Source organism: Macaca fascicularis, chromosome X, assembly GCF_037993035.2.
Source record: "Macaca fascicularis isolate 582-1 chromosome X, T2T-MFA8v1.1".
NCBI classification, from domain to species: domain Eukaryota; kingdom Metazoa; phylum Chordata; class Mammalia; order Primates; family Cercopithecidae; genus Macaca; species Macaca fascicularis.
The window spans coordinates 101,247,622-101,268,166 of NC_088395.1; positions in this window are offsets into that span (position 1 = coordinate 101,247,622).

A 20,545-nucleotide genomic window follows, 5' to 3' on the forward strand; every position below is an offset into this window, starting at 1 on the left:
TGCTGCAAATGCCATTATTTCATTCTTTTTTATGGCTGAATAGTATTCCATTGTATATATATGCAATGGATTATGGCCATTCTTGCAGGAGTAAGGTGGTATTGCATTTCAGTCTCTCTCTTTCTTTAGGTCTAATAATATTTGATTTATATATCTGGTCACTCCTACATTGTGCATATGCATATTTACAATTGTTATATTCTCTTGTTGAATGGTTCCCTTTACCATTAAACAATGACATATTTCTTTTCAGTTTTGGACTGAAAGTCAATTACATCTGATAAGAATATGGCTATTTCTGCTTGCTTTTGTTTTCCATTTGCATGGAATACCTTTTTCCATCCCTTCACCTCAGTCTATGTTTGTCTTTAATGGTGAGGCATATCTCTTGTAGTCAGCATATAATTAGGTTTTCTCCTTCTTGTCTATTCATCTACTCTATGTCCTTTAATTGGATAATTTAATTCATTGATATTCAAGGCTATTATTGATACATAAGGACTTACTCTTGTCATTTTTTTCATCATTTTTCTGGTTGTGTTGTAGAATCTTAGCTCTTTTCTTCCTTTCCTGTTATTTACCTCTTTGATTTAGTGGTTTTCTGTGGTTCTAAGATTTGATTTTTTTCTCATTTTTATTAATATATCTGATGTAATTTTTTCTATGTGGTTACCACGGGGCTAGAATAAAGAGTCTTTGAGTTGTAATAGACTATTTTAAGCTGATAGTAACTTTGGCCACATAAAAATATTCTACACATTTTCTCTTTCTCCACAATTTATATTTTTGTTGCTTTAATTTGTTTCTTTATCTATTGTATGTTTCTTAGCAACTAATTATAGTTGCTGTTTTATTACTGATTTTTATAATTTCAACTTTAAACTTTCACAGTAGTGGATTGAAAGATTTACATAACACCATTTAATCAATGGGTTATTATATCTAATTTATGCTCCACAAGGATTTCACCACACTTCTGCTGCTCTTCAGCATACTCTCTCAGTCAGTCCCATCAACATATAATGCTTTACTTGTTATTTTGTTTCCTTTATGTTGGGAAACTCCAGTCAATCATCTTGCTGACATCACTTTCTTTTCATAATCTTAGTGCTGTGTGTTGAAGGGTGCAAGTTGGAATTTTGATAAAGTACAATTCATCACCTGTCTTCTATGTTTGTATTTTTTGTAAAATATTTGCCTACCTTAATATTATAAAAATTTTAAAATATTTTCTTCTAGAAATTTATAGTTACAACTATTTTTTGAGTGGTGTAATCCACATGTAATTAATTTAGTCTGCAGTTTGAGGTAAGAGTAAAAATTCAAAAATAAACTGACTATACATATAAATTGAAGAACTTCTATATTTTATTTTATTTTTAATTTGATAATGTTTATTCTAATACCATACTGTCTTGAAAACTATAACTCTATAATAAGCCTCAAAATTAGAAAGTACATGTTCTCAATTTATTTCTATGTTTGAAGTAATTTTGGCCATTCTATCTCTTCTGTATATTTTGTAAATTTTAGAAACAATTTGTCAATTTCTACAAAAACGTACTAGAATTTTAATTAGGACTGCATTAAATTTAGAAATTATTTTGAAAAACTTAACATCGTAACAATATTAAATATTTCAATCTGTATACAAGGTATATGTTTCCATTTATTTAGGTGTTCTTCAATTTGTCTCAGCAAATTTTTGTTGTTATAAGTATAGAAATTGTATGGATCATTCACTGAAATTATATTTTGCATTTCATTGATTTCCATGCTGTTTAAATACCTCTTAAAATTATTTCTTAATTTGTTTTGCAAAATTTTAGAAACACAATTGGTTTTTGTATACTGATCTTGCATCCTGGGAACTTGATAAAAGAATATTAATTCTAGCAATATTTTTGAAAACTGCTTAGTATTTTCCATGTAGACAATATTGTCACCTATAAGGATACAGTTTTTCTTATTTCTTTCCAAACCTTATTCCTATATGATTTGTTGGGTCTTATTACCCTGACTAGAATATTTAGTATAATATTGACTGCATAAATGTTGCTAGATTCAATTTGTTAATATTGTGTTTAGGAATTGTGTATCTGCATACATAAAAGACATTAAGATATAATTTTACTTTCCTGTTATAGCTTTGTTAAATTTTGTTATCAGAAGTATTTTGCTGTCATAAATAAATTGAGATGTGCTTACTCTTCTATTTTTGTAAACTGTTTATGTAATATGGTGGTGTTTCTTTCTTAAATGCTTGATAGAATTTACTGGTGAAATTACCTACTGCAACATTTTCTTCAGAGAAAGCTTATAATTATGAATTAAATTTTATTAATATTTTCAGGGCTTTTCAGTTTTTAAAAATTTATTTTTGAATGAATTTGCTATACTATCTTACCAAATTTTTGTTCGTGGTATCTATGTTGTTAACATCATTCAAGCATTTTTTAATATTGTGTTTACTTTCCTTTTAAAATCTTTAGGATCTACAGTGATGCCCTCTCTGAATTTTGATCTTGGTAGTTTGCGTTTTATTTTTTTTTTTTGCCTTTTCAGTTTAGTTGAGGCTTTAATATTATTTTTTTTTAAAAAGAAACATTTTGCTTTTTTGTTATTTTTGTTCGCTTGTATATATTTTATTTCACTCACTTTAAATAAACAGTATGCTTCTAAATGTTATAGTTTTAAAGAAAATTTGTGAATATAGTACTAAGTTTCTCCATACACCACAACTAATTTCTTCCTATAAATAATAATTCACATAAATATGGCCCATTTGTCACAATTAAAAAACCAATATTATTAATGAAAATCCATAATTTATCATTTTTAAGTTTTTACTTAATCTTTTTTTCTCTGTTCCAGGATTCTCTTTATGATACCACATTGCCTTTAGTCACCATGTCTCCACGGGTACATTTGCATTGTGATAGTTTCTCAAACTTTCCCTATCTTGATGGCCTTCTGAGATTTGCAGAATTCTGCTCAGTTATTCTGTGGAACGTCTTCATGGTGATTTGTAGGTATCATCTTGACTGGATTAACTAATACTTGGATAATTGGTAAAACACTTCTTCTGTGTGTGTCTATAAGGGTGTTTCCAGAGGCGACTGGCCTGCTAATCAGAGAACTGAATGGGGACGCTTTGCCCTCAATGTGAGTGGGCATCATGCAATCATCTGAGATTCCAAATAGAAAAAATAAAAGTAGGGGAAAAAAGATTTTCTCTCTTTCTCTCTTTGATGTGAGACATTCCTCCTTCTGCTTTTGACATAAGAACTAAACCTTGGGACTTTAAGACTTACACTAGTAACACTGCCACCCACACCGCCCGGTTTCTCAGGCCTTCAGGCTTGGGCTGAGAATTACCCTTTTGGCTGTTTTGGTTCTGAGGCTTTCAGACCTGGACTGAGCCATGCTAGCGAGCCTCATCCCAGGGTCTCTAGTTTGCAGAAAAAATGTCCAAGGACTTAGCCTCCATAATCATATAAACCAATTCTCCAATAAATTCCCACTTATATATCTATATATATTTATATATGTATCTATATTTCATGTATCTCTTTTTATTGGTTTGATCTCGCTGGAGAACATTGACTAATTCAAATGTCCATTAGTTGGAGATTGTCTAGTGGTTTAGCATAGGCTGAGGTTTTGTGATTTAAAGGGGAATATCACGGAACACGAATTGTCATTTTCTTTTTCTTTTTTTTTTTTTTTTTTTTTTTGAGACGGAGTCTCGCTCTGTCGCCCAGGCTGGAGTGCAGTGGCCGGATCTCAGCTCACTGCAAGCTCCGCCTCTCGGGTTCACGCCATTCTCCTGCCTCAGCCTCCGGAGTAGCTGGGACTACAGGCGCCCGCCACCACGCCCGGCTAATTTCTTTTTGTGTTTTTAGTAGAGACGGGGTTTCACCGTGTTAGCCAGGATGGTCTCGATCTCCTGACCTCGTGATCCGCCCGCCTCGGCCTCCCAAAGTGCTGGGATTACAGGCTTGAGCCACCGCGCCCGGCGAACTGTCATTTTCAACACAACAAATCAGGGGAAACATACTCTACACATTGCTTATCACTGATGGTAATTTTGATTACCTGATTGAGATAGCATTTGTTTGATTTCCCCACTGTACTATACTCTTTAAAAGGAAGTCATTATGAACATTCTGTATTTTAAAAATGGGAAGTTATGTCCCAATACTTTGAGGATGCAGTATAAATGCAAACTGTTTAGAATTCTTTTGCATGGCAGATTTATTTCTCTATCTCCACACACACACAGAAATCTATTTTGTTATTTAATTGTTTGTTTATGTCATTATTGACTCATTGTTATTTATTTTACATTTTGTGCTATAATCTAGTACTACTTTATTATGTTGCTCCAATTGTTCCAGATTTGGCCATTGGGACCTCTTTCTGTTGGTGCCTGTGTCTCTTTGACACACCTATGCCTCATCAATTAGTGTGCTTCTGCATGTGTGCATTGTGTGAATGAGAGGGCGTGGTAAGGGCATAGGTGTGTGTGAGCACTTCATTATTTTCTGGCACTGCAATATGCTCCAGGTTCTTTTTGTTCAGACCCAGTCATAAAATCAGCCATTTCTCCAAGTAATCTTGGTTCCTTTTATTGGAGAATGGTATTAGAAACCAAGGTGTGCTTAGTGCATCTGTAGTGCCCTTGCTTTGTGACCCTTTCAACTAAGAATCTGTGTGTGTGTGTGCATGTGTATATATAATTGGTTATCTGTATTAGACAATACATGGGTTTATACTAATGATTCCTAATCTTGGATTATTCTAACCTCCTACCCTTACTTATTTGTAGCCTCCCATTCTAACAGTGAGAAAACCAGATCCCCCTGCCTTCCATTCTTCAATTCCAGTACACATGTATACCAGCATTGGAATTGTTAACCTATGCCATCATGGGAAACAATTTTATCAATCAGAGTAGAGTAATTATATACAGGTTTTTTTTATTTAGTCTCACTGCATTCGTTTTCAAAATTACTTAGGAAAGAATCTATTCCCTGAACCCTCTTCCCTGAGGAAGTATTATGCATTTGTAATACAGTTAGATTGTTTTCTCACAATCTTTATTCTATTTTTCATTCTATCCTGACCAATTTACAGACATTAAAGTTCACTCTTTATGCTGTAAAGTTCTGTGGGTTTTGACAAATGCCTAGTATTATCTACAATTATATTGTCATATAATCATTTTATGCTCCTAAAAATTTCCTTACGTTTGACCTCTTTTTGCCATACCTACAGCTTTGTCATTTCCAGAATGTTATATTACTAGAATCATGGAGTATGTAGTCATTCACAAGTATTTTTTACACTGCAACATGTACTTAAGTTTCCTTATGTCTTTTTGTAGCTTCATATTTTTTAATGCTGAATAACTTTGCATTGCATGAATGTAACCATTTATTTATTCATTCATCTATTGATGGACATATGGATTCTTTCTAGGTTTGGGCAAGTATGAATAAAGTCATCACAAACATTCACATGCAAGTTTTGTGCAGACATAAATTCTCAAATTAGTTGTGTAAACACTTAAAAGTTACATTTGCTAGATGGTACAGTAAAGTTATGTTAATAAGAAATTAAAAATGTCTTCCACAATAGCTGTGTCATTTTGATTCCCACCACCAAAGATTGAAAATTCCTGTTGTTACATATACTCACGACGAATTGGTGTTATGAGATTTATAGATATTAGTCATTCTAATATTTACATAGCAGTATCTTATTGTGCTATTAATTTGTCACTCTCTAAAGACAAATGGCCAGGTGTGGTGGCTCACATCTGTAATACCAGCAGTATGGGGGGCCAAGGTGAGTGGATTGCTTGAGCATAGGAGTTTAACTCCACCTGGAAAATATAGGGAGACGTTGTCTCTAAAAAAATAAACATAAAAAATAAACAAATAAATTATCCAGGTGTGGTAATGTACGCTTATAGTCCCAGCTAATCAAAAAGCTCAGGCAGGTAGGAGGATTGCTCAAGTCCAAGAGGTTGAAGTTGCAGTGAGCTGTGATTCTATTGCTGCTTTCCAGCCTGGGTCACAGAACAAAATCCCATCTCAAAAGTAATAATAATGATGATAATAATAATAATAAACTATAATGAAATAAAAATGATTGTAGAATATTTCCGTTTGCTTATATCATTTTCTGTATGTATTGTTTGTTGTGTCTTTTCAGAAATTTGCCTATTTTCAATTGGTTTGCTGTTTTACATATTCATTTTTAAGAGCTCTGTGTATAAGTTGAACATGAGCCCTTTATCAGATACATTTTTTGAAAAAATTTTCTCACAGTCTGTAGCTTGTCTTAAATTTTTCAACATGGTCATTCACAAAAAAATAAATGTTTTCAATTTTAATTAAATCCAACTTATTTTTTTTAATTTGTAATTTTGGTGGGCACATATTATGTGTATGTGTCTATGAAGTACATGAGATGCTTTGATACAGGCATGCAATGTGTAAAAGTCACATCATGGAGAATGGAGTATCTATACCCTCGAGCATTTCTCCTTTGTGTTACAAACAATCCAATTAGACTCTCTTAGTTACTTAAAAATGTATAACCAAATTATTATTGACTGTAGTCACCCTCCTGTGTTATCAAATACCAGGTCTTATTTATTCTTCTAATCAACTTTTGTACCCATTAACCATCCGGAAATTGCCCACACCCTCACTACACTTTTCAGCTTCTGGTAAACATCCTTCCACTATCTCTAGAAGGTCAATTGTTTTAATTTTAGTTATTACCTTTGTTTTGGATATAAGCCACTTCAACTGGGGTGAGATAATATCTCATTGTAGCTATTATTTGTATTTCTCTGATGATCAATTTTGTTCAGCACCTTTTCATATGACTGTTCGCTACTTGTATGTCTTCTTTTGAAAAATGTCTTCGAACCTTTCACCTATTTTTTGATCATATAGATTTTCTTCTACAGAGTTGTTTGAACTCTTTATGTATTTCAGTTATTAATTCCTACTCAGATGGGTAGTTTGCAAATATTTTCTCCCATTCAATGGTTGTCCTTCACTTTGTTGATTTTTTTTTTTTCTGCTGTGTAGAAGCTTTTTAACTTGATGAGATCCAGTTTCCCCATTTTTGTTTTTGTTGCCTGTGCTTGTGGGGTTAAATTCAAGAAATGTTTGTCCAATCAAGGTTTTTGCAATGTTTTCTTTTAGGAGTTTTATTGATTGAGGTCTTAAATTTAAGTATTTAATCCATTTTGCTTTTATTTTTATATGATGTGAGACAGATATCTAGTTTCATATTCTTCTGCATATAGATGCACAGTTTTTCTCAAATCATTTATTGAAGAGACTGTTTTTTTGGCCAATGTATGTTTTTGGCACATTTGTTTAAAATGAGTTCACTGTAGGTGTATAGATTTGTTTGTAAAATGCTTATTCTGTTCCATTGGTCTATGTGTCTGAACTTATGCCAGTACCATACTGTTTTGGTCACTATAGTTTTGTAGTGTAGTTTGAAGTCAGGTAATTTGTTTCCTTTGTTTTTTTCTTTTCTTTTCTTTTTTTTCTGTTGTTGTTGTTTTCTCCCCCTCAGGATAGGTTGTCTACTCTGGGTCTTCTGTAGTTGCAAATAAATTGTAGAATTTTTTTTTTTCTGTAAAGAATGTCATTGGTATTTTGATCAGAATTGAATTTAATCTGTAAATTGCTTTTGGTAGTATGGACATTTTAACAGTATTGATTCTTCCAATCCAAAAAATGAAATATGTTTTCATTATTTGGTGTTCTCTTCAATTTTTTATTAGTGCTTTACTGTTTTCATTGTGGATATCTTTCATATATTTGGCTAATTCCTAGGCATTTAATTTTCCTAGTGGCTGTTGTGGGCTTATTTTTATTTTTTTTCGGATAGTTCACTGTAGGCATTTAGAAATGCTACTCATTTTTTTTATATTGTCTTTGTATCCTGAAAATTTACCAGATTTGCTTATCAGTTCTAACAGTTTTCTTGTGGATTCTTTAGATTTTTTCATATATAAGATTATATTATATATAAACCAAAAAACTACCTTCTTTCTTTGCAATTTGGATGTCTTTTTCTTTTTTCTTGTCTGATTGCTCTAGCTCAGACTTCCAGTACTAATACCAATGGTAAAAGTTGGCATCTTTGTCATGTTCCAGATCTTAGAATAAAGACTTTCACTATTTTCCCATTCATTATGATACTAACTTTGGGTCTGTTGTATATGTTTTTGTTATGTTGAAGAGTTTTTTTCTCTACCTAGTTTGTTAACGATTTTTATCATGATGGAATATAGAATTTTACCAAATGCTTTTTCAGCATCAGTTGAATAATCATATGGTTTTTGTCTTTTGTTCTGTTTATATAATGCATCACATTTATTGATTTCTGTGCATTTAACCATCTTTGCATCCTGTATTAGTCCATTTTCACACTGCTATAAATAACTATCTGAGACTGGATAATTTATAAAGAAAATAGGTTTAATTTACTTACAGTTCAGCATAGCTGGGGAGGCCTCAGTTAACTTACAATCATGGCAGAAGGCAAAGGGGCAGCAAAGAACCTCTTACATGGTGGTAGGAGAGAGCTAGTGAAGGGGGGAATTGCTGAACTTTTAAACCATCAAATCTTGTGATAACTCAGTCACTGTGGGAAAGCTGCCCCCATGATCCAATCATCTCCAACCAGGACCCTCCCCTGACACATGGGGATTACAATTTAGATGAGGTTGGGATGGAGACAGAGCCAAACTATATCATTCTGTCCCTGGCCCTTCCCAAATCTCATGTTCTTCCAACATTTCAAAACCAAGCATGCCTTCCCAACAGTTTCCCAAATTCTTAACTCATTACAGTATTAACTCAAAAGTTCAAGTTCAAAGTCTCATCTAAGACAAGGGAAGTCCCTTCCACCTATAAACCTGTGAAATAAAAAACAAGTTAGTTTTCTAGTCTGTGTTAGTTTGCTGAGGATAATGGCTTCCATCTTCACCCATCGGAGCTGAAGAATTAGAATTCATGGACACAGGGAGGGAACAACACAAACTGAGGCCTGTCTGGGGAAGGAGGTTGAGTAGAGCATTAGGGAATAAAGCTGATGCATGCTGGGCTTAATACCTAGGTGATGGGTTGACAGGTGCAGCAAACCACCATGGCACACATGTACCTATGTAACAAACCTGCACATGTACCTTGGAACTTAAAATACAATACAATACAATACAATACAATAAAATAAAATAAAATAAAATAAAATAAAAAACAACGTTGTTATTTACAAGATATGATGGGGTACAGGCATTGGGTAAATGCTCCCATTTTTAAAGGCAGAAATTGGCCAAAACAAAAAAGGTATAAGCCCCATGCAAGCCCAAAACCCAGCAGGGCAGCCATTAAATCTTAAAACTCCAAAACCTCCTTTAATTCCATATCTCACCTCCAAGTCACACAGATGCAAGGGGTGGAGTTCCGAGGCCTTGGGAAGCTCTACCCCTGTGACTCTGCCAGATACAGATACCATGACTGCTTTCACAACCTGGCATTAAGTGCCTTGGCTTTTCCAGGTGCACAATGCAAAGTGTTGGTAGATCTACTATTCTCTGCTCTGGATGATGATGGCCCACTTCTCACAGCTCCAATAGGCAGTGCCCCAGTGGTGACTCAGTGTTTGGGCTCCAACCTCACATTATCCCTCTGCAGTGCTCTAGTAGAGATTCTTCATAAGGGCTCTGCTCTTGCAGCAGACTTCTGCATGGACACCCAGGCATTTCCATACACCCTCTTAAATCTAGGCAGAGGCTTCCAAACCTTAATTCTTGCCTTCTGTGCACCCACAGGCCCAATACCATGTGGAAGCTACCAAGGCTTGGGAATTGCACCGTCTGAGGTAATGGCCTGAGGTATCCCTTTGCCCCTTTTGGCCATGACTGGAGCTGAAGTGGCTGGGATTCAGGGCACCAAGTTCCAAGGCTGCTGAGAGCAGTGGGGCCCATGAAATCATGTTCCCTCCTTGGCCTTCAGGCCTGTGATTGAAGTGGCTGCCACAAAGATCTCTGAAATGCCCTGGGAGTATTTTCCTGATTGTCTTGGCTATTAACATTTGGCTTCTCATTACTTGTGCAAATTTCTGCAGCCAGCTTGAATTTCTTCCGATAAAATAAGTTTCTTTTTTCTACCACATGGTCAGGCTGCAAATTTTCCAAACATTTCTGCTCTGCTTCCCTTTTAAATTTAAGTTTCAGTTTCAGAATCTCTTTTTTTACACATAGGGAAGTGCACTTTCAGAAACAGTCAGGTCACCTCTTAGATGCTCTACTGCTTAGAAATTTTTTCCACTAGATATCTTAAATCATCTCTCCCAAGTTAAAAATTACACACATTTTTAGGGTAGGGGCAAAATGCTGACAGTCTCTTTCTTAAAGCATAGCAGAAGACCTTTACTCCAGTTCCTAATGAGTTTCTCGTCTCCATCTGAGACCACCTGAGCCTGGGCTTCACTATCCATATCACCGTGAACATTTTGATCAAAACCATTCAACAAGTTTTTCAGAATTTCCAAACTTTTCCGCATCTTCCTGTCTTCTTCTGAGGCCTCCAAACTGTTTCACCCTTTGCCTGTTAGCAAGTTCCAAGGTCCTTTCCACATTTTTGAGTATCTTTATGGCACTGCCCCACTTCTCTTGTACCAATTTTCTGTATCAGTCAATTTTCACAGGCTATAAATAAACTACCTGAGACTGAGTAATTTATAAAGAAAATAGGTTTAATTGACTCACAGTTCCTCATGGCTGAGGAGGCCTCAGGAAACTCACAATTATGGTGGAAGGGGAAGGGGAAGCAAGGCACATCTTACAGTATGGCAGGAGAGAAAAAGCAAGCAAAGGGGGAAATGCTACACTTTTAAGCCATCAGATCTCTTGAAAACTTACTCACTATCACTGTCATGAGAACCACATGGGGGAAACTGCTGCCATGATCCAATCACCTCCACCAGGTTCCTGACATGAGAGGATTATAATTTGAGATGAGATTTGGGTGGAGACACAGAGCCAAGCCATATCACATCCCAGTGATAAATTCCACATTATCAACACGAATGGCCTTTTGAATGTATTGTTGAATTCAGTTTTCTAGTATTTTGTTGAAGACTTTCGCATTATATTAATGAAAGATCTTGCCCTGTAACTTTTATTTTATTATTTTTTTAATTTGGCTTTGGGATCAGGGTAAAACTGTCTTTTAGAATGAGTTTGGAAATATTCTCTCCTCCTCTAATTTTTGAAATATATTAAGTAGAATTTGTATCATTTTTTGCTAACTGCTTGGTGAAATTCAGCAGTAAATCCACTGGGTCCCATGTGGTTATTTATTTTCTAATTATTACTATTATTATTATTATTTTTTGAGATGGAGTGTTGCTCTGTACGCAGACTGGAGTGCAGTGGCATGATCTTGGCTCACTGCAACCTCTGCCTCCTGGGTTCAAGCAATTGTCCCCTCAGCCTCCCGAGTAGCTGGGACTACAGGCACATGCCACCACGCCCAGCTAATAATTATTTGTTGTGGATTTTTTTAGTGAAAGTAATTTTCACTGATGATATGATTTAGTTTCTTGCTTTGTATTTTTTGCATATCTGTTGTATGTTTTTTGATTTGAGGTTACCATAGGACTTGAAAATGTTATCTAATAACTGACTATTTTAAACCCGATAACAATTTAACATGATAGCACAGATAAGCAAAACATAAACTAATAAAAACTCTTCACATTACTTTATCCCCTCACTTTTTAACTTCTAGTTGTTCAGTTTTATGTGTCATTGTACCATGTCCTGAAAAGTTGTTTTAGTTATTATTTTGATCAGTTCATCATTTCGCTCTTCTACTTAAGATTAGCATGGTATACACCCACTATTACAGTGTTAATAATAGTCTGTGTTTTTCTGGGTTCATACTATTAGCAGTGAGTCTTGTACTTTCAGATGGTTTCTTACTGCTCATTAAAATCCTTTTCTTTCAGAATGAAGAAGTTCCTTTAGCAATGCTTGTAGGACAGGTCTGATATTGACAAAATCTTTCAGCTTTTGTTTGTCTTGGAACGTCTTTACTTTTCCTTCATGTTTGAAGGATATTTTCACCAAATATACTATTTGAGGGTGAAAGTTTTTTTTTTTTTTTCTTTAGCAATTTAAATATATCACTCTTTCCTGGCCTGTAAGGTTTCCACTGAAAAGTCTGCTGAGAGACGTACTGGAGCTCCATTTTATGTTATTTGTTCCTTCTCTCTTGCTGCTTTTAGGATCCTTTATTTTTTACTTTTGGGAGTTTGCTTATTGTATTAGTTCATTTTCACACTGCTATGAAGAAATACCCCAAACTGGGTAATTTAAAAAGGAAAGAAGTTTAATTGACTAATAGTTCTGCATGGCTAGGGAGGCCTCAGGAAACGTACAATTATGACAAAAGGGAAAGCAAACATGTTTCTCTTCATATGGTGTCAGGAGAGAGGAGTGGAGAGTGAAAGAGGGGAAAGCCCCCTACAAAACCATCAGATCTTATGAGAACTCACTCATTAATATGAAAATAGCATGGGGGAATTGCCATGAGCCAGACCATATCATTCTGCCACTGGCCCCTGTCAGATCTCATTTTTCTCACATATCAAAGCACAATTATGCCTTCCACACAGTTCCCCAAAGTCTTAACTCGTTTCAGAATTAACTTAAAAGTCCAAGTCTGTAGTCTCATCTGAGACAAGGCAAGTGCCTTCCACCAACGAGCCTGTAAAATCAAAAGCCAGTTAGTTACTTCCTAGAGGCAACAGAGGTACAAGAATTGGGTAAATACAATTCCCAATGTGGAATTCCCATTCCAAATGGGACGAATTGGCCAAAACAAAGGGGATACAGGTCTCATGCAATTCCAAAATTCAATGAGGCAGTAAATAAATCTTAAAGCTCTGAAATAATCTTTGGCTCCATGTCTCACATCCAGGTTACACTGATGCAAGAGATGGGCTCCACAGCTTTGCATAACTCTGCCACAGTGTCTTTGCAGGGTACAGCCCCCTCCCAGCTGCTTTCATGGGCTGTCCATGATTGTCTGCAGCTTTTCCAGGTGCACGGTAAAAGTTGTTGGTAGATCTACCATTCCGCGGTCTGGAGTACAGTGGCCCTCTTCTCCACTAGGCGATGTCACAGTGGAGACTCTGCATGGGGGCTCCAACCTCAAATTTCCCTCTGCACTGCCATAGCAGAGGTTCTCCATTAGGGTTTTGCACTTGCAGCACACCTCTGCCTGGACATCCAGGTATTTCCATACATTGTCTGAAATCCAGCAGAGGTTCCCAAACTTTAATTCTTGTCTTCTGCAGACCGGTAGGACCAACACCATGTGGAAGCTACCAAGGCTTGGGAATTGCACCCTCCAAGCCAATGGCCTGGGCGGTACCTTGGTTTCTTTTAGCCTCAGCAGGAGATGCTGGGATGCACGGCAACAAGACCTCAGGCTGCATACAACAGCTCGGCACTGTATCCGGCCCATAAAACCATATTTCTCTCCTAGGCCTTTGGGCCTGAAATCAGAGGTGCTGCTCTGAAGTTTTCTGACATGCCCTGGAGATATTTTTCCCATTGTCTTGGCAATTTTAACATTTGGTTTCTCATTACTTATACAGACGTCTGCAGCGGGCTTGAATTTCTCCCCCCAAAATAGCTTTTTCTTTTCTACCACATCATCAGGCTGCACATTTTCCAAACATTTATGCTCTGCTTCTTTTTTAAACATAAATTTCAATTTCAGATCATCTCTCTCAAGTTCAAAGTTCCACAGATCTCTAGGGTAGGGGCAAAAAGCTGCCAGTTTCATTGCTAAAGCATAGCAAGAGTGACCTTTACTATAGTTCCCAGCAAGTTTCTCATCTCCGTTGGAGACCACCTTATCCTGGACTTCATTGTCCCTACTACTATCTGCATTTTGGCCAAAGATGTTCAACAAGTCTTTAGGAAGTTTCAACTTTTCCACATCTTCCTGTTTTTTGAACCCTCCAAGTCTCTAGGAAGTTCCAAACTTCCCCACGTTTTTCTTTCTTCTTCTGAGCCCTCCAAACTATCCCAACCTCTGTCTGTTACCCAATTCCAAAGTTGCTTTCACATTTTCAGTTATTCTTATAGAAGTGCCCGACTCCCAGTACAAATTTATTGTATTATTTCATTTTCATGCTGCTATGAAAAAATACCTGAGATTGGGTAATTTAGAAGAAAAAAAGAGGTTAATTGACTCACGTATTTGCATGGCTGGGAGGCCTCAGGAAACTTGCAATCATGGTAGAGGGGAAGCAAACACGTCCTTCTTCACATGACAGCAGGAGAGAGAAGTGCAGAATAAAGTGAGGAAAACCTTGTTATAAAATTATCAGGTCTCATGAGAACTTACTGTCATGAAAACAACATGGGAGAACTGTCCTCATGATCTAATCAACTCCCACGAGGCACCTCCCCCAGCACCTGAAGATTACAATTTAAGATGAGGTTTGGGTGGGGGCATAGAGCTAGACTATATCATTATTAAATGACTTTAGGTAGTTTTCTTTTAGTCAAATCTACTCATTGTTCTATAACCTCTTTGTACTTGGGTATTGATATTTTCCTCTAGGTTTGAAAAATTATCTGACATTATTTCTTTTTATAAGCTTTCTTCTGCTATCTCTTTCTTTACATCCTCTTTAAGGCCAATAACTCTTAAACTTATTCTTTTGAGGCTATTTTCTAGATCTTGTATGCATGCCTCATTCTTTTTAAATTTTTGTCTTTTCTGTGTATTTTCAAATACATTTTCTTCAAGCTCACTAATTTCCTTTGCTAGATCAGTTCTGCTACTTCTGCTATTAAGAGACTCTGCTGCATTCTTTTGTGTGTCAGTTTTATTTCTCAATGCTAGGATATTTGCTGGATTCTTTTTGATTATTTTAATCCATTTGCTGCATTTATCTGATAGAATGCTGAATTCCTTCTCTGCATTTTCTTAAATTTTGTTGACTTTCCTTGATATAGCTATTTTGAGCTCTTTGTCTAAAGTGTAACATATCTCTCTTTCTACATAATTGGCTCCCAGTTCCATATTTAGTTCATTTGGTGAAGTGAGGTTTTTCTATCTGCTCTTGATGCTTGTATGTGTTCATCAGTGTCTGGGTATTGAAGAGTTCAAAATTCACTGTAGTCTTTGAAATCTGGATTTTGCAATCTGTGCCTGTCTTTCCTGGGTAGGTTTTCCAGGTATTTGAAGAAACTTGGAAACCAAGCACAGTGATGTTGTGTTTCTTGCAGACTCCTAGAGGTACCACCTTGATGTTCTTGGATAAGATAAAAAAAAAAAAAAAAAAAAAAAAAAAACTATTTGGCAGGAACTCTTCTTTGTTTTCTTTATTTCTTTTCCAAACAAAGTCTCTCTTTTTGCTGAGCTGCCTGGTGCTGAGGGTGATGTGATGAAAGCAATCCCGTGGCCACCACCACTGGAATTGAATTGGGTCAAAGCTGAAGACAGCACGTCACTGAGTCTCACCCAAGGTCCACTGTAACCACTACCTGGCTACCACCTATGTTTGTTCAAGGCCCTAAGGCTCTACAATCATTAGTTGGCAAAGTCTGCCCTGTTGTGTTTTTCCCTTCAGGGTACTAAGTTTATTCTGGCCCCAAGCAGGTGCAGAGATGCTGTCTGCAAGCAAGGGACTGAAATAAAACATCTTAGTATTCCATTCCACTGCAGCTGTGCTGGCACTCAAACACAAGACAAAGCCTTGCCTGCTCCTTTTCTCCCTCCACAGGTAGATGAGCCTCTCCCTATGGCCCTCACCAACACTGTCTCAGAGAAAGTTCGGCCCCACCACTGCCAATGTTCAATTATGGCCCAAGGGCTCTTCAGTCAGCTTGTATTGAATGCTGCTAGGCCTGAGACTCACTTTTCAGGGCAGTGGTCTCCCCTCTGGCCCCAGGCAGGTCCATAAATGCCATCCAAGAGGCTAATCCTGAACTCAGGGACCTTAAGAGCCCACTTGGTGCTCTATCCTACTGTAGGTGAGCTGGTACCTGACACCAACATGTCTCAGAGTTTCACTCAAAGCTCATGGTGTACTACCTGGATATTGCTGCTGGTAATTAAGGGCCCAAGGGCTTTTCAGTTAGCATGTGATACAAGTTGCCAGGAGTGGGTCCTTCTTTTTATGGTCCTTCTTTTTATGGCAGTGGGTTCTGTTTTGCCCCAGGGTGTGTCTAAAAATGTTATTTGGGAGTTAGGGCCTGGAATGGGAGCATCAAGGCTCTTACAGTTGGCTCAACTGGTATCTAAGATGCAAAGCAAAGTCATCTTTATTCATTTCTCTCCATTCTTGAAGCAGAAATAGAGTCATTTTCATTACGGTTAACTGCATCGTCTGAGGTTGGGGGAGTGGTGGCTCAAGCACTCACCCAGTGGTTCTGTCTTGTGTCTCACTAGGTCACACACTACCCCAGTCCAGTAGTTCTAAGCCCAGCATAGCATCAAGACTTTTTTAAGAATTGCAATTTTCCTGTCCTAGACACCCTTTCAAGTTCACCACACAGGCTGAAGACCAGTGGCACAATCTCAGCTCACTGCAACCTCCACCTCTGAAGCTCAAATCATCCTCCACCTCAGCCTCCTGAGTAACTGAAACTGCAGGCCTGCACCACCATGCTTAGATTTTTTTTTTTTTTTTTTTTTTTTTTTTTGCATTTTTGGTAGAGACGGGGTTTTACCACATTGTCCAGGCTGGTCTCAAACTCCTGAGCTCAAGTGATCTTCCCACCTCGTCCTCTGAAAGTGCTGGGATTACGGGCATGATCCACCACACCCCACAGCAATAGATAGATTTTAAATGCATGCCTCTCTTTCTCCCTCCTCCCTCTAGTAGTCTACAGTGTTTATTGTTGTCATCTTAATTTTTAGGTGTACTCAATGTTTAGCTTCCACTCATAAGTGAGAACATGCACTATTTGGTCTTCTGTTCCTGTGTTAATTATCTTAAGATAATGGCTGCCGGGTACATCCATTTTGTTACAAAGGACATAATTTCATTGTGTTATGATTGTGTAGTCTTCCATGGTGTATATATGCAATATTTTCCTTACACGATCCATCATTGATGGATGCATAGGTTGATTTTACGTCTTTGCTATTAATTTATATTCGTTTGGGTAAATACCCAGTATTGAGATTACTGGGTCAGATAGTAGCTGTGTTTTATGTTATTTAAGAAAACTTCAAACTCCTTTTCACAGTGGTTGAACTAATTTACATTCCTACCAATAGTGCATAAGCATTCTCTTTTTTCTGCAGCCTTACCAGCATCTGTTACTTTTTGATTTTTTAATAATAGTCATTCTGACTGGCATGAGTTGTGATATGGTTTGGATTTGTGTCTCTGTCCAAATATCATGTCAAATTGTAATCCCCCATGTTGGAGGAGGAGCCTGGTGGGTGGTGATTGGTTCAAGGGGGCAAATTTTCCCCTTGCTGTTCTTGTGATAGTGGGTGAGTTCTCATGAGATTTAATTGTTAAAAAGTGTGTAGCATTTCCCTCTTTTCTCTCCTCCTGCTCTGGCCATGTAAGATGTGTTTACTTTTCCTTCACCTTCTGCTATGATGGAGAATTTTCTGAGTTCTCCCTAGCCATGCTTTCTACATAGCCTGTGCAACTGTGAGAGAAGTAACTCTCTTTTCTTTATAAATTGCCCAGTTTTAGGTATTCTTTTATAGTAGTGCATGGACAGACTAATACAAAGTTATATCTCACTGTAGCTTTGATTTGCATTTTTCTGATTATTAGAAATAAAGAACATTTTTATGTTAATTGGCTGTTTGTGTGTCTTCTTTTGAGAATTATCTATTCCATATCCTTTCCCCATTTTTATGACTTTATTTATTTTTTGTTTGTTGATTTGTTAAGTTTCTTATAGATTCTGGATATTAAATCTTTGTACAATGAGGAGTTTGCAAACATTTTCTTCCATTGTGTAGGTTGTTTGTTTACTTTGTTGATAGTTTCTTTTGTTGTGTGAAAGCTTTTCAGTTTATTAGGTCCCAATTGTTAGTTTGTGTTTTTGTTACAGTTGCTTTTGGGGACTTGGCCAACTATTTATTACCAAGGCTGACGTCAAAAAGGTATTTTCTGGCTTGTTTTCTAGGATTTCTAGTGTTTGAGGTGTTACATTAAATTATTTAACCTTTCTTGAGTTAATTTGTGTATATAATGAAATGTAGGGGTCCAGGTTTATTCTTCTGTCCATAGAAAAATAGCTAGTTATCACAGCACCATTTATTAAATAAAAATCATCTCTCCCACTCTTTTTTTTTTTTCCTGATGATTTTGTTGGTGATCCAATGGTTGTAGATGTGAGACTTTATTTATGGGTTTTCTATTGTGTTTCAATGGTGTATTGGTCTGATTTTGTACTAATACCATGCTGTTTTGCTTACCGTAGTGTTATATTATACTTAGAAGTCAGGTAGGGTGGCGCCTCTGACTTTCTTCTTTTTGCTTAGGATGGCTTTCACTATTCAGTCTCTTTTGGTTACATATGAACTTTAGAGGAGTTTTTGTTTTTTTGTTTTTTTTTTTAGTAATTCTGTAAAAAATAACATTTGTATTCTGATAAGAATAGCATTTATTCTATAGATTGCTTTAAGCAGTATGGCAATTTTGACAATACTGATTCTTCCAATCCATGAGCATGAAATGCCTTTCCATTTATTTTTGTTATCTCTAATATATTTCTGCAGTGTTGTGTAGTTCTCCTTGTAGAGATATTTTACTTGATTGGTTAGCTTTATTCCCAGGTATTTCATTTTTTTGAATGAACAATGTTTAATTTTGTTCTCTATTCTTTATTTTACTCTCAGATTGAATGTTATTGATGTACAGAAATACTACTAATTTTTGTACAATAATTTTGTATTTTGAAACTTTACTGAGGTTGCTTACAAGTTCTAGGATCCTTCTGGCAGAATCTTCAGGATTTTCTAGGTATAGAATTATATCATAAACAGAAAGAGATAGCTTGACTTCTTTTCCTATTTGAATTTTCTTTTATTAAAAAAAATGTCTAGGTTGGTTTCTCTGTCTAGGAATTCTAGTGCTATGTTTAATAGGCATGATGAGAGTGGACAAGCTTATTAGTTTCCAGTTCTCAAGAGGGTGGTTTTGGCATTGTCACATTCAGTGTAATGTTGGCTGTGTGTTTGTCATACATGGCTCTTATTATTTTGGGGTTTGTTATTTTGATGGGTAGTCTGTTGAGAGTTTTTACCATGAAGGATGTTTTATCAAAAGCTTTGTTTCGTTTAATTTTTTTTTTTCATCTACTGAGATGATCATATTGCTTTTGCTTTTAATTGCTTATTTGGTAAGTTGCATTTATTTATTTGCATATGTTGAACCAGGCTTGCAATCCAGGAGTAAAGCCTACTTTTTGATGTGCTACTGAATTCAGTTTGGTAGTATTTTGTTAATAATTTTTGCATCTACATTCATCAAGAATATTGACCTGAAGTTTTCTTTGTTCACCGTCTCTCTGCCATATTTTGCATTAGGCTTATGCTGGCTTTATAGAATGAGTTAAGGAGGATTCTCTTTTTAATTTTTATGAATAGCTTCGTTAGAATTAATACCAGCTATTTGTACACCTGGTAGCATTAATCTATGAATCCATCTGGTCCAGTGCTCTTTTTGGTTGACGGGTTTTTATTACTAATTCAATCTTATAACTTGTTATTGATATTTTCAAGTTTTCACTTTTGTCCTGGTTCAATTTTGAGAGATTGTGTGTTTCCAGGGATTTATCCATTTCTTCTAGGTTTTCTAATTAGTATGCATAGAGTTGTTCATAATAGTCTCTGAGGATCTTTTGTATTTCTGCATAATCAGTTGTAATGTCATCTTTGTTGTTTCTAATTGTAGTTTTTGAATGTCCTCTTTACTTTTTTGCTAATATACCTTGTGGTCTATGCTTTTTTATTTTATTTTATTTTATTTTTTTGAAGAACCAACTCTTTGTTTCATTGATGTTTTCTATGAATTATTCCATCCCAATTTCACACAGTTCCCTTCTAATTTAGTTATGTCTGTGAACCTAAAAGTCTCTAAGACAGGTCTCAATCAATTTAGAATGTTTATTTTGCCAAGGTTAAGGATACACCTTTGACACAGACTCAGTGTGTCTGGACAACATATGCCCTAAGCTGTTGAGGCATAGCTTGCTCTTATACATTTTAGGGAGACATAATACATCAATCAATACATGTAAGATTTACACTGATTCGATCTGAAAGGGCGGAACAACTCGAAGTAGGAACATTCAGGCCATAGGTAGATTTAAAAATTTTTGAAAATTGGTTGAAAGAGTTATTAGCAATAGAAAGGAATGTCAAGGTTACCATAATGGATCCTGGAAACCAGTGTTTTATCATGCAGATGAAGCCTCCAAGTAGCAAGT